Source organism: Varroa destructor, unplaced genomic scaffold, assembly GCF_002443255.2.
Source record: "Varroa destructor unplaced genomic scaffold, Vdes_3.0 BEIS01000007.1, whole genome shotgun sequence".
NCBI classification, from domain to species: Eukaryota; Metazoa; Arthropoda; class Arachnida; order Mesostigmata; family Varroidae; genus Varroa; species Varroa destructor.
The window spans coordinates 27042687-27058154 of NW_019211460.1; the positions used below are offsets into that span (position 1 = coordinate 27042687).

Sequence of the window (15468 nt, forward strand, 5' to 3'; positions counted from 1 at the left end):
TTCATTTGTAGGGAAGTTATCACATTGGAACTTTACAAAGTATTTACCCAGTTCTTGCTTTTTGCCAAGGCTTCTTCTAGATATGCGCCACAATTTGAAAAGTCTGCTAAGCTTGACTAAAGCGGCTTTTCATCTACTTTCTGTTCTGTGGGTCAGAAACCCGAAGCTAGTAGAAGTAGTTAATATTTGGCGGACGGATAATTATAAAGATCTGTGTCATTTCTAGCGGACTTCAGCTATTTTCCAATGCAGACAAGCATTTTAGTAATGCTCCAAAGATTGCTAGAAGGGAACGTCCTGTTGGATTTCTCTGCCTGCTCTCTAATTTGAATAAAAGAAACGTTTCCAGTTTTAGGTCTGGTACAGCTTTAGTCAAGCACTGTTCAGACCGAACTGCTGGGCTCTTTCAACAAGGAGTGAATCGTCGTTATGCCCGCTTTGAAACCCGTTAATAGCACAACATTACGGTATCCAACGAAGCGGTAGGATGCCGATACAAGCAGCCATCTACCTTTAACATAAATAAATCAATTTTACAAACCAGCGCTGACCTGCCTATATTTTGTGCACGATAGTTATGAAAACGCGTTAAAAAAGATTTCGGCCACGTATAGCCTTGCGAAAAGTTGAAGTAGTGCAGATGCCTGCGGAAACTTAAAGCGAACCCCGTTTAATAAAAGTTATTTTACTTACTGGATACAGATTTTTCAGTACCCCTCGGATCTTCATAAGAGAAAAATCTTGAGAAGAATGCGCATGCAAAAGCATTGCACGCCTACAGCTTGCGAGCATTAATTGCGACTAGATACTTACCGGCGGATAGACATGTTCTGAAGATATGTAACGATTATAGAATCATGCCATTGCTGTTGCCATTGTGACGTAAGGAAGCAATCTATAATTATTGTAATTTATCCTTAAATGCCCAATTATCTAGATTTTAAACATAAATGGCCTACGTGCAACGTGGCGCGCCTCATAACCTTAAGGTCACGGGTCATTTTGAAAAGACTTGGTTTATGCCCACTCAACCTCCTTTCTGTATTACAGCCATATCGGTAGCCATCGAGTGTTCCCTGATAAATTTATTAAAGCATTGCATCTGCGCGTGTTCGTCAGTTAACTTCTTTGAAAAATAAATTAACGTACAGTTTGTTAACACTCATCAACCACATCTTTTTAAAGTAATAACATACGTTAAGGCAGCCTCTAAAAAACTCCTTCAAACGAACATTACCTGGTATAAATTTATTCAACAACATCGGTTAACTGCATAAAAACTCTTGATTGTAATACCGTTGTCTCTTATTTTCACTATAGCGTTTCATTCCTCAGAAATTCGTTTAGGCAAAGACCACTGTCACTTTGAATCCGGTAAAGCTGCGACAGTGCAGCGCGTCTCCTTTGCGAATAGTATGAAAAGCCAAAGGAACTGCAACAGGTTTCTGCATACAAAGGAGTTACAATATAGGCTTGGATATTAAAATGGTGGCATGGAGAAAGCTGAATGAAAAAAAACACGCGAATATATTCTACATATTGAAAATATCTATCATCATGCAGCCACAAGAGGGTCGGTTCATTCTATCAACGATGCCTTATACAACTTACATCTAATTAAAAATCATTTGCGAGTAGTTTCGAGCAGGTAACATACAATAGGCAAGGTGTGTCTGATGGTCATTTAACCAAAGATAGACCCTCGAAAGAAAATGGTACATCTTGAGTCAAAAGTTATTCAAATTATTTTTTATTCAATTAACTTAATTAAATTAACAAATTATTCAATTTGTTGAGTATCACGCGACGAGGTGGCCGAGTGGTTAAGGCGTTGGACTGCTAATCCAATGGGCTCTGCCCGCGTGGGTTCGAATCCCATCTTCGTCGATATGTATATTTTATCTCGTATTCCACATTTCTTACTAAACGTCACACAGAAACCAAACTCTGCGCGCAAGAATTGAACAACTTACCATATCTAATGGGACGAAGCTTGCCTGAGTGAGGTTGACCGTGTGAGCGTACTTGACTAAATGAAATAAATCCTCGGTTAACCCTTATTCAAGAGGATAGGAGAAAAAAGTTGGCATGCTTATTTCCAACTTTCTCATTTTATTCCAGTGAAAGCCAATGATGGGCTGGGTTCGACAGAAGCATCACAATAGATCTGAAAATTTATTCCCGAACGGCTAGTGCATGTTTTTAGTTCAGAGCTGAATTCAGTCCGTTCAGTTTGGTCAGCTGAATTAAGCTGCCGGCGCTTATTTGCGTCGTCAAACTAAGTACCCATTCCTTTAATTCTTGTTAGCCCTAACGTAGTTTAAGCACTCCTCGTGAGTACTCGAGAACATCTGCGACTGATCCAACTGGGTACCAAAAAGCCAGTAAAAGCTGATGGAAATCGGTAGCCAGTGACAGCATGTAAATCTACAGTAAATTGACTAATTTCTTTTTTTGCCAATGCTGGTAACGCCGGGCCTGCTCCTTCTCCCTTTCTCTTTCCCAAAAATCTGACTTATCTACCGAAAACCTGCTGTCCAGCTCGAGAGAAATTCTGAGCTTCGCCTTGACATGGGTCTAGCAACGATAATACGTCTAACGTATATTCGGACGACAGATCAACTGAGTTGTCTCCTCTTTTAAAATGTACGGAATACTGCCTCAGAACGCTGTCGCTACGGAGATGCTCATAACACAATGCGAACATTTTAATCAATGGCTTTTCTGTTTGAGCGTGCCATTGATGTGACGGTATGCAAATTGACGTGTGTAACTGATAACTAATCAATCGGCAGTAAAAAGGTCACCCACGGATTCGTTCATTGATTTGCTAACCTCCTAGTATTAGGCAATGATTTCCAGAATTATTACAGTAAGGTTCTGAGTGATTAACGCTCTCCATATCGTTAGACGTAGTCATTTAAATGCAGCCCACAGCAGCAGCACAAGCTGCTAGTAGCGAGGCTCATTACTATGCAGCAAGTAACGCCGGTCTGAGTCGGAGGTATGAAGCGGTATCGCGCCCACCTGCCCTAGCTTTCACTTGCTATACCTCTACCAGCTATTCGTGCCACACCAGAGTAGCATCGAAGGATTGGAGACATTGCGATGCGTCCTGCTGCTTAATGGAAAGTTGGTTCGCCTTTTATTTCTTTGAGCTTTTATACGTCGAGACTCTCACGCGCCGTTTGTAGTAGTCCCAACCTGCGCTTCTGTCTTCACTTAGAATCAAGCGATGATGATATGGAATGGAGAAAAAGGGGTAACTCATAAATGATCGAGACTTAATAAGCGAGATGAGGAGCACTTGGCTCGGGATGAGGAACGAGAATAATAGCTTGCGATAGCAAAAACTATTTGCTTTTTTTGGATCGTTAGATGCCTCCAAACAAATGTTGCTTTGATACCATCAATCCGCTCAAAATTCACTAAATTAATTCGTATCAGAGCAATCAAGCTGTTAGTATAGCCTTCTTCAAGTAGTTTTTAAACCAAACAGAAATAAGCTCAAAGGGACACACACCTTTCATAGATACACATGTATTGATAAGGGGTACAGGGCAATAATAGGCAATTTTTCTCTTTTATTGGGACAAACACCGGTCTTGAAAATGCATATTTTCCAAGTGACCTCTAGGAAAATTAATGAACCCTACGATATCCTTGTATATCTCATATATTGACCCAAGCTCCTAAAAGATTTGCATACTGCTATGTATAGATTTTGCATATGTAGTTTTTTGAGACAGCTTAAACAGTACCTAGCAAGCCGCACTGCTATAGCGAGTACTCTTGTTTTGTTCAACCGTCACATCCATTGAGTTCCTTGGCCTACTGACCTAGCCATTGTTGCTATGCCTGGAATTGTAGACAGCGCTTGAAGAAAATTTTTTTGACTTCTGCGCAGTTTTACCTATCTTATTCTAGCCCGACATCCTTTGCCAGTTTTCATGTCCGAAGATTAACGAAGTTCTGAACGTTGACGATACTTAATGGTTAGTATTATCAAGATAGCAAGCTTTCGCACACACATACACGTATGTATTCGTAAATATGTACTTCGGCATTGATTCTTTCAAGGCGGCTTAACAAACCCTTTACAAGCTGCAGCAGGTAGCCATAGCCATCTACATAGCTTGCAGTGAGACGCTATGAAGCTAATTCATCTTCCTTATCTGCGCGCAATGCACACAGACATGCGCCTTCTCAGCCACCATACAAGTACTTCCGTTTGGGTCTTTATACTTACATGGTTTAATGTTAAATGATGCATGTCAAAGATCACTTTTTACTCAGATCCAAATTATCAGTGCTATAACATGTCAGTTCTAACCGTATTTTTGCGACAGTCATCGCTGTTTTGTTTCAACTGCGTCTATCAGAAAAATACTCGATATCTTCATTGGCCGCTTGGGGTGCCGATACAACTTTCCTCTCCGCCCCGCAGTAGTAGGAGAATGTTTGACACGATGCTCACATTGACGCTCAAGTGCTATCTTATTGCTTACAACTCATGTACGAGTACTTTCTTCAAGTTTCGTTCCTTGTTACTACGTCGAAGAAGGTGTCAGAAACAGCAGCGAAGCGCCCCAGTACTAGGCACATTTTACCCACCCTCTAGTGGCTTTTCCCGATTCGGGCTAACTTTGATTCTTGCCTTATTGCGCTGCCCGTCTATGCAAGGTTTTCTCCTTTTTAATTAACGTTTCCTGTCGATCGGTTCTTCTTCTGCCACTGTCTGAAGAGTTCGAACCCTTTCAGTATTAATAAACAAAGGTGCGACGTAATATAAGTGGGTAATGCGCGTTCCCTGAGTACGTTGCCATAACAACCATAATTAACAGGCTTGCTGTCACGCTGGTTCAAATCTCCATGTTGACAAAAGTGATTGCCAGAGATTAATAAGCCGGAAAATAAAGTTAATAGCTGCTTTTGTGCATAGCTGCTATGCTATTTCAAAGGCGCGCTAGAAAAAGCTCAGATAAGTTCAGCGAAAGCGAACACGATTAGATTCTCAGTGCGGTGTCTACCAACTCCTTGACGCTTTATCTTAACAACCCGATTTCAGGGACTTGTGCGCATGGAAAAGAGAGCTAAGGGCGGCGAAAAACTACCAGCAGCGACTGTAGCCATCGTAACATAGCAGCCTGCTTCCTTTATGGAAAAAACCCAAAGGTAAAGCACGACACAGCCTGGGCTAAGTAACAAGATTATATACACAGATACATGTACACTATGAGGCGTATATGCTGTTCTTGACCTGTTTTTCACAGCATCCCATATTTTCCCATCGTCATAGGTAACGCTGTTTATGACAACAAAATTACAGCCCCAGCGAAAGCAGCAGAAACAGCAGCATCACTTGCAGTGATAGAATATGCCATATGGCGGTCGTGTCGGCTTGACGAAAAAAGCAGCTGGTCTCTCTGTAGCAGAATACGCAATTTGATTATATGTTTTACGTCTAAAATGCACACAGATGAAAATGAAAGTCGGTCTGGCGCATTGCTAAAGCGAACGAAAGTGTAAATAAACGAGTAAAGAAATAGAGATTGTGCGAATGAGAAAAATGCACAGACATTGCGGAATACGGGCGGTGTGAAGCGGTGGTTTGAGGGGGCGATGGAACGAACATGATGGCAGTACTAGGAAATTGAAACGAGACCACCGTAGACGTCCCGACTGCTGTAGCATTAAGCGAAATGCAATGTAAACCCTAGAGGTTTTGCTCATCCTGCCATGTATGTATCTCAGTGAGAAGTGACAACGATTATGAGCAATAGATACCTGTACAAAAGACATCATAAACTCGTACGGCGTCTTTTTTTTTTGCTTTATATACATATTCGTTTTTCTTGAAATTTAACCGTTTTGTGTTCTTTCAATATACAGCTGTTTATATTCATTTAGATATATGTGTGTTCTGATATGGACAACGGTTAGCCTTTTAACGTATGACCCACTATCGATGACTTCCGGCAACAGTAGGTGAAACGATTTCCTCTTTGGTCCATTCTGTATGGCAGGCGTCGAATACTCGATAAAACTCTAAACTACAGCATTGGTCTCCATTCAGCAACGTTCCCATCTTGTCCTTATCCACATATATAAATGACACTAGCAACCGTAAACAAACTATGTGTGATTGTGCCAAAGGCCCCGAAAGATGTTGCTGGGATCAAAAGAGCAGGCAGTAGCAGATACGTAGTATGACTAGCGCTGTCGAAGTGATTCTACTTTCTCGTGGCAGGAGTGCTGCAAGGTTCTGCGGGGTGTCCACATTGCTTATAGGTCTCTCTGCTTCAAATTAATGCTTTGTACCTGTTGTGGGTACGTAGCCTTCGCAAAGACGTGAGAGTTGGTATTCATGCCCACTGCGCATTAGAACGAAATCGATGCTAGATTGAGTGCTCGGGCGATGTGTATTTCCCAGGGGGAGCACAATACTTTATCCTGCAGTCTACTGTGCCCTGCCCTCTTGTCCTACAAAAGTTTATATAGGTAAGGCCACTTGTATTACGACTCAGCAAATTCAAGACGGCCACAGGATGACGATTATGGGGTTCTACAGCATTCCCTCGTTTCCTCGACTACTAATAATTAACTACTCGCAAATCACGAGATTGTTCGGGGATGTCAATGCGTCCCATCAGTTGAACATTTTTTGATAACATTCCACGAGTTTTTAATGGCTGGGTTTGAGGGTGCATCGTTGAAGGTCAAGCATGCTATGATTGTACGGCCTATTGCTCATCAATAAATGACGACTATTGACACTAATACGTAACCGTGCACCTATTCGTTTACGAAACTCAAAAACACAATCTTTGTAATAATGACCTTGGGACTCGTATGTTATTAACTATTATTTTAATCGTTATAACGTATCGTTTTACCTGTATTTAATCTTTGTGGATAGATTAATAGATACATCGTTTCAAATGGCTTGATAACTTAGATACAATCACATAAAAGGTAACTTTGCAAAATGAGGTAGAGCTCACGCGATCTGATGGGAATTTTTAATAAGTCTGTTTGAAAAATAAAAGCTCGTAATTTTTTTAAGCTCGTAAATTGCTTTTTATTTTTACAAAAAACTTGTGCTGATTATCATCATGTACACGCCGATTCATTCACTATTGTAAGCACCTGTAAATATTGTAGAGAAACGCATAGCAAAAGGATCACAGAAGATACATACTACCTGCTTATCGTGCATATCAGCACAAAGACAAAGACAAAAACTAAGGCCAAGATGATTGTCGCGGTATATTTTCTACAGCTAAAAGTATCAAAGTTCTAGGACAGATTCAGCACAGCGTTCATTGAGCACATGTTCTTACCCCCCACGCTAATCTTCGTACGCACACTTATCAGTCATCGAGCGAAGGTCGCCCTTACGATTGCACACGATTTCAGCGACTTATATTTATCCGCTTACATTGAGTCCCGCCGTCGCTTTCTGCCGGCATATTCGGTCGGTGATTTCTCGTTTCCCATTCCTCTGGAAGTTATAATCATTATGTCAAGAGGCCACGCCAGCCAATCAAGCAAAGAAATTAAATTTGCGAGTAGCGAACAAAACCTATTTCGAGTGAGCCGCAAGTAGGCGTTGCCCATGTGGGATTACGAAAAGATAGCTTATAAGAGGATTGCATTCGCATGGGCATAGCATAGGGGCGGGCAAAGTTGCTCCGACCGGCCGTCGTATGGTCCTTAAGCGATTTTCTGAGCGGTATAGTACAATAATTGGATATTTATATCAGGCATTTCCAGAAGAACCCGGGAACCCACGAGTAGGAAACTGATGAGTTGAGAATAAAAACAATACATTCAGGGCATGGAAAAACCTCCCTTCAGAATGAGGGGGTGTAACGTTCGAGCGCAGTTTGCTTATCCAAATAATACGAGTTACCCGGCTAACATGGTTGTCGTTGACGGTGCGACGTTTCTCGCCATTATGTAATCACTAAAGCTACCTTTCAGCAAATAAATGTAATAATGTAGGCTGTATATTTCGTCATGGGGCTTGATTCCATTTTTGCACGGACATATAGACCGCTGAACGGAAAACATCCCAAACTGAGAATATCCGAAGGAGGATATTTTTATGTGTTGAGATTGCTTTGTTGGCTAATAGGCACAGGAAGGTTGGCCAAATTGAGACCAGAGAACAACTAGGGCTTTTTAAAGCACGAGGCAATTGAGTCAAAATTTAGATTTAATTGAACCTGAACTGCGACGTGTCTCTATTAGTTAGACCCACATTTGTTTAGTGTGACCATGTTAAGACAACTTTTGCTTGTGTGAGATAAGCGATAGCATTTGCAGCATTTCTACTTGTTCAAGTGTCGCGTCATTCATATTATTGTACAAAATGGCCATTGAAGCCAGCAGTAGCAAGAACCGCTTATTCGAGCTGCGTTCATCATAGAATAGGACAGCTTCTCGATCGACCTGAGTCAGTATGCGCTAAGGAAAAAGATTTGATGCTTATTTTTCGACATAGGCTTTCAACGGAACAAACAAACTCGATTGTAAAGACATGTTGGCTAAGAAGGACAGCTGTGGAATCCTACGGTGTTAGGCGGTGTAAGGCCGGCTGGTGTCCTTCAATAATCTTGCTAGGTGTCATTATACATGTGCTTGAGCACAACAGTTCTATCAAATGAAGGACATTATTATTACATTATTATCCATAACTTGTTTCGCAGTTCGACAGAATGAATGCAGCCGAAATACAATAGATTCGCTCATAGCCAGCAGCTGTGTAACACTGTTTTATTTGCAACGGGAAATCGACACTTTTTCGGCTATCTAGCTGTAGTTATCAACTTAACAGATTTATTAATGCAGAGTTTTATGCAACGACTGGTTGAAGGACGCAGCAAAGGCAGATTTGGCTTGCCGAAAAAGAAATTGGTCCACATTTGCCGACAAAAATAGCACTAGATTATACTCGACCAGTTTCCTTCAATATTTTACAACAACTTAACATGAACGCAATAGGCCCTCAAACTAGTTCGCCGCACGGCGCTGCATTTCCCTCGATTATCCTGATTCTCATTAAGTACATGCCAAAGATCTAATATAAATATTATAAGCAACAATAATAAGTTTTGTATTTTGTATCCTAATACGGTAAAGTTTATGTTTTCGTCGGCAGAAAACGTATGTTTTTGCGCTAGCGACTTGAAGTTTTACGGGGTGCCTGCCAGCATTATCGACCAGCTGACGCAGTTCATGAATCAAGTTTGTGGCATTAGCCGCTACGTTTGCCTCCGGTTGTAAATGATGGCCATGAGCAAACTAGCTTTTAACCTAAAAACTATTAACTTAAAGACTATTAAGTTGCGCCTAGGAATAACTGAAGGAATGTATTTTGTTATTTCTATCATATGTTAGATCGTGCAAAAAGCCAAAGGGCAGGCCCTGATGCAGATCCACGCGAATGTTGTTATTACATATGCAATATATATATATATATATATATATATATATTACAGAATCTAAACTCGAGACAGAGACAAAAAATTACTTTTTAGAAAAAATAATTTCCTATGCATTTGCTGTACAGTGTCACTGCACAGTGTACTATGGCAGCTTTGGCTGCCAATTTATCCACTTAGAAACGACACTTCATTAAGGAATCATTACAAAAGCACATGATCACAGAAGCGGTATGTATGGCCAAATGTCTTTCTATTATAAAATTTTGATAAGTGTTGTATTCGCCGAAATTCTGTCGGGTTTCTTATATAGCTTTCCTAAGCTTCAGGATATTTTTTCATTCGTGACTTGCTTCAAGCCCTGCTTGCGGTCGTCAGTAGTACCTACTGTCGTGTATAACCTTCGCTAATCTAATCATATTTAGTTATATTCTTTAGTGAGGTCAGTGAAAAGTAAAGCGTTTCAGCTGTTCATGTTATGTTTCACGCTTTTGATATGAACCTTGTGCATGGCAAACTCTAGCTAGAAAGCATTTGCCTTCATTAAGACGGCTCTTCGGAGCAAAAACCTTTTTACTGATCTCATAGGTCTTTTTCGCTCTACGATGACGGTCAAAGCGCTAGATCCAGTCGATCGTCCTCTTTGAATTGTCAAGCTCCTGTCCGAACGTTTTTCGAGGACATCAATTTTCCTTCTAAGTATCACAATAGCTCATTCTGTCTTCATTTGCAATTATCAACAAGTCCTCTATTCAGGCCCAGACTATGTGAATGGAAGTGATTTGAATGCACACGACCAACGTCTCTCGTTGAGGCACATTGGCCTTGTCGGTAACCAACAACCCCAAGTCTTTCTTCTATGAAAACACCTGTCAGTTCTTCGACTGCTATTACAGACATGAGTGTCCATCGACGCTTAAGCTTCTTTGCTTGTTCTTAGTGCAAATACGTCGTCTTTCAGCTCATTTTTTCGGCTCGATTTCTTTGCGGCTGCTACGCAAGACGCGTTATGCTTTTGTCGACTACTGGAAGATCCTATGATGATACGTTGGCGTTTTAATGCAAATTACTTGAGCAACGAGAGCTACTAAGAGACTAATACCGATAACCGTTTGTTAATATGAGCTCAGATCATAGATACTAGTAATACTCTGCCATTGCATCATAGTAAAAGCCGCTTATGAGTATATGCCTCGCGTATCATCGCTAACGTGACGGAATCCAATTTTAGAAGACATGCTTTGTATCACGCCAATGTAATAATATTAAACAGAGGAATAACAGTCATATCGGTCATTGTCACTTTCGCGTACGGCCAGATATCATCTGTGGTTTACATAGTAGCCCAATCTAATCACGTAAATGGATTCATGGCCGCGAATGTGTTACAAGACACGTAAGAAAATTGTGTTAGGTAAGTACGTACTCTCGTGTGGATCTTTCAAGTAGCACAAGCATTTTTAAGGGCCTCATAACAAATTGTTTAGTGATTATTCCGTTTAGGCTATGCGACTTGTTCTGGATTTGTGCCGTTCGGTCCATCGTCTATGATATACTGAATGCGGAAATCATCTACAGTGGTGCAAAGGGTCGTTCTATACAAAAAGGCCTATGACGAAGTATCTCTCAAGATACTCTTTCAGTGTCTTAAATTCCTGTTTCAACTCGTTCGATTCATGGTTCTAGGATAACTTCTGAACAGCCAAATCACTGACTACTAAGGAATTAAGGCGAAAATCTTTAATTTTCTACCATATACAAAACTTCTTAATCGTTCACTGTTCTTTTTCTGGCCTCTGCCAAAGGTTCGTTCTAACCCCCGTAAGGCAAAGAAAAGACTATATAGGAAGAAGATGATTTGCGATTTGATACTCATTGTTCCATTCAGTTCTTAGCATCTACATCTAATACGGAACATCTCTAAGAGCGAACTAGAAGACTGAGACCAGCAGAAAAATGGCCAGCTATAAGCGAGCTGATCAAATTGGTAAAATATGGATTCAAGAAATGAAGTTGTCCCAGTTTAAGAAGCACAGTGACTGCTATGAGTAAGAACTGAGTTAAATCCGCATTGCTCTAATGAGCTGAAACGTGCATGTTTTTCAGTTTTCATATGGAACGGAGGTTATCTCGTTATTTTGATTATAATATATATAAGAAAAGATTATTTAAACTTAATATTTGGAACAGCTTCGATGGTTTGCAAGCACCACTATGCTTAAGAAGAGCACCTTTCAGAGAGGAAGAAGAAGAGGACTATTTTCGATCAATATTCAATACACGTTCAACATTGCTAGCAGAGAAAAATCTATTATAATTTTAGCCTAAGAACCGCTGAATTAATACAGCGTACGATATATCTAAAATGCTAACTGAATTATTTACTCCGATACCGCAAGACCATATCGCAAACCTCAGACAACAGTCTAGGACGTAGCGTTGAAGAAAGCTAAATCATTCTTTCACGCGATAGGACTGGACGATCCTGGAGAGTCAAAACTTTCATTTAGGTCGCTAACTCACTCAAGCTTTAATCTAGAAAGCGCATTAGAGGTCAGAACGTGGCGTTATTATTTCTGAAGGCGCAATTTATATCGTTTTAGATAATACCGAAAAAGTCATGGCTCTACGTTACGGCAAGTATCTACTGAATCACTCTTGGAAGCACTATTGTTCACCAATTGGTGAAAATTAATTTTAGAACGACTGGACCCACACATAACGGCCAGATGGTCATAGTTAACGCGAAGAACTTTTTTTCTGCATGGATAATTGAAGCGCGCCACAACAGCAGCAGCTTTTCTTGGAAGTACCGCCACACATTCAGAATCAGAATCCTTTAAAAGACAAATTGTAAACGCATTGTTAGACATGTCGATCACCGCTGAGACGTGCAAAAATTACATGCACGAAATGGGCGGCCGTCTGTAATGCTTTGGGTATCGGTTTCCACCGAAGCTTTATCCAGGTTGGATCGACACATTTAGCCAAGTGCCGTATCGAGTATGAGAATGCTTTTTCATTCACTACAAGCACAGAAGCCACACTAATGTATAATGCATGTGCTATACGCATTTATGTATTTAGAGACATAGAGAATTTGGCCGGGCCGTGTTTATGTGGGATAGATTTTTTGCCACGAACGAGCCTGACCATTTTCGCCGAGTAGGCCTCCTAAGGTTTTCAACGCAAAGGCAGGAACACTGGTGCATATTAGTTGAGGCTGCAGCAGAGAATTTGAGTTGATCCTAAGAGGAGCTATAAGTGGTGCTAAAGAAAATTTTTAATCGTCGAAAAATCAGCTATTTTGTACAATTTGTGGTAGTCAGAGATTTGTACCAAGTAAAAGTCATCTGAATTCCGTCGATGTGATTATGATCGTAGTGTATTGGGGTTCAAAGGGATAGATAACGGCTGAAGAAACTTGGCATGAAGTTGAAATAATCATAAGTTACCATAATACGATGTCGGTACTTTACCCAAAAAGCCAACGTAACGCTCTTTTCTATAAGTCTTTAAAATTTCTCATTAGAATTAGCAATTTCAACGGAGCCGATAAATCACTTGCAGACTTTGCAGTAAAGCAGTTTTGAGAAGAATAACAGGAAATACTTGTTATATTCCTTCGTTAGGTGCTGGATTGGGTTCATCGAATTGGGCACTTGAAACCGATCTGGCTTCAAAACGCGGTGCGGAAACTGGTCCGTGACAAAACTTACGCTGGACGCTTACGATAGATTAAAATTGGTGGCAAAATCACACTTCAAACAGCCATTTGACGACTTACAGAACAGTTCTAAAAGAGCTGCCCATCAATATGAACTCGTTCATGAGCAGTGAATCCACCGCGGCTGAAATTAAGCACAATGTCTCGATCCAGGTAGGAGAACCAGCTAAAATCTTATCAGCAATTATCTCGTAGGATAAGGAAATTATGGCTATTATTTTTGAGGCTGGGTCTTGACCGTTCATACCGATTACCTGACATGCACAATGGCAAATACTAGGTAAGTTACAAAACACTGTTGCCGCGACACGGTTACGGTTATGCACTTATGTTACGGTTATGCCTTTAGATCAATATAAAATATGGTGAGCCATTAAACTAGATACAAATCGATACCATGTCTAAAGCTGTAGCTAAATCACACGAGACTCAAGCTAGCTATAATTCAATCTATTGCTAACACACCTGCCGACTATGCCTGAGGTAAGAACTTGAAAATAATGTATAATACATACAAATGTCAACGGGAATACTATTCTTAACGAACTATGAACATGGGAAACTCAAAATATGGACGTCGACACAAATACGATATCGCTCGAAATGGGTCTTATCATGCCACAAGAGGCAAACGATTCTTTTTACCAAAGGTTCTGCCGTTAGGAAGTATTATAGTGGCCTGGCCAGAGTAATTGCTACGCCACTTTTTTTTACATGTAGTTTCGAATTGAGGCATCATAAGAACCGCCTTACTGTCACATGGATCTATTGGAAAAGACCCAGACAAATCCAATAAGACCAATGTTCTGAAGACAGTTCGATAATTCTAATGGTTGTTCTTCCCTTCCAGCCGAGAGCACCTTCGTTACCCTTGATTGATCGAATCTCCTTGTTCTCGCTAACAAGTCAGTGATCAATACCGGGACGGCGACGTGGAAGTCTGGAACAGACAGGAAAGGTCTGATACAGCGATACTGCTGAGAGGTGTCAACGGTTATAAAATCAAACGCTACGAATATTTAACTTGCCCGTAACTATCCCCAGGGGCCGTATATATTGTGGTAGTTCATGATAGCGTTGAAATAACAATTTAAAAGCCGCAATGTCTATATTGTAGAAAAATAAGCATCCCTAGGTTCAGCAAAAAGACCCCGCTTAACGGGATACTGGGGCTACGCTTCTTAAAATTTGTCCAAGAAAGAGAGCACTTGAAGGTACACTGATGAAGAAAAACACTTAAGTAATTATCGAGACCTCGCTAATACATTTAGCATTGAGATCAAGGTCCTCGGCCGAAAAACTATTCAAAATTTCTATAGTGTCGAGTTTTTCATATACAATAGACGCGCATCCATTACAAATACTCGTATATCTATAGCTTGGGCAGCAGATAATTGGGATCCATTGTAGTAGTTTAGGCAATGGCGTTCGCCATCATAGATTCTATGGTGGAAGATCGAAGGAAGTTCTCTAATCACTAGGACAAGCACGATATTTTGGCGACTCTCGGCATTGTTTTTCGGCTGACTAATCACGAGAACGACACATTTTATCACGGTCACCATGGCCGGTTACCAGGTCTGCTACAGCTGTCTACTGATGATAGTGCTAAAACGATCGACTAATCTGTTGATGTTTCCACCAAAGAGGCCATCTGTGGTGGCAGACATGCATCGCCGATCGCCATGTTAACCATCGCCACTGGGAAAAAGGTTCTCACTGCGCTGCCAAGTCGGATTCGGTTCCTCCTGCAGAAATACAATTGTGCCAAGAGAAAAAGTGAGAGAGTTTTTTTTTTTTGGAAACGTTTTGAAAGCGAATCTGTCCAGGCAAAATGGCATCCTCTCCATCGGAGCGGTTAGAGCGATCTGAATACTCTTGCTAATTTAAATGTTTGAAACCTTTTGAAATTCAATGTTCTTCCTTAAAATCCTTTGAATTGAAATGTTGCGGCCTTCAGTTGATGTTAACTGGGTTTGTTGTTTGCCAACTGTAGTGTGAAAACGGCGTCTGGAACAAACGGCCCTGAGATTTTTAACTGAAACTCTCAATAAAACGCTTCTCTTTCAATTTTTTAATTAAATCACACATGTTGCAAGTTCGATTTTAGAAAATTGAAAAGATAAAGCCCAACACATAGTTGAGCACCTAACAGAAGTAATTATTATCCGCTATCTTACTATACTATTTTTTTCGCATTGTTTTTAACAAATCACAAACGAAAGTCTATTTGTACTAACCGGCCAAAGCTCAGTTTTTGGTATTTCGATATCTGTACATCCGCCGAAATCA

At 40.6% G+C, this 15468-nt stretch overlaps 1 long non-coding RNA gene and 1 other non-coding gene across 2 annotated transcripts; both read left to right on the forward strand.

Annotated features, from left to right (window-relative positions):
- Window positions 1–1805: 1805 nt before the first annotated feature.
- On the forward strand, window positions 1806–1887 carry TRNAS-GCU (transfer RNA serine (anticodon GCU)). Its single transcript has one exon. It is a non-coding gene; the product is annotated as a tRNA-Ser (tRNA).
- An 8853-nt stretch (window positions 1888–10740) lies between these two features.
- Window positions 10741–15186, forward strand: LOC147754513 (uncharacterized). The gene is made up of 3 exons (XR_015317168.1): window positions 10741–10863; window positions 13082–13329; window positions 14027–15186. It is a non-coding gene; the product is annotated as an uncharacterized LOC147754513 (long non-coding RNA).
- Window positions 15187–15468: the final 282 nt, after the last annotated feature.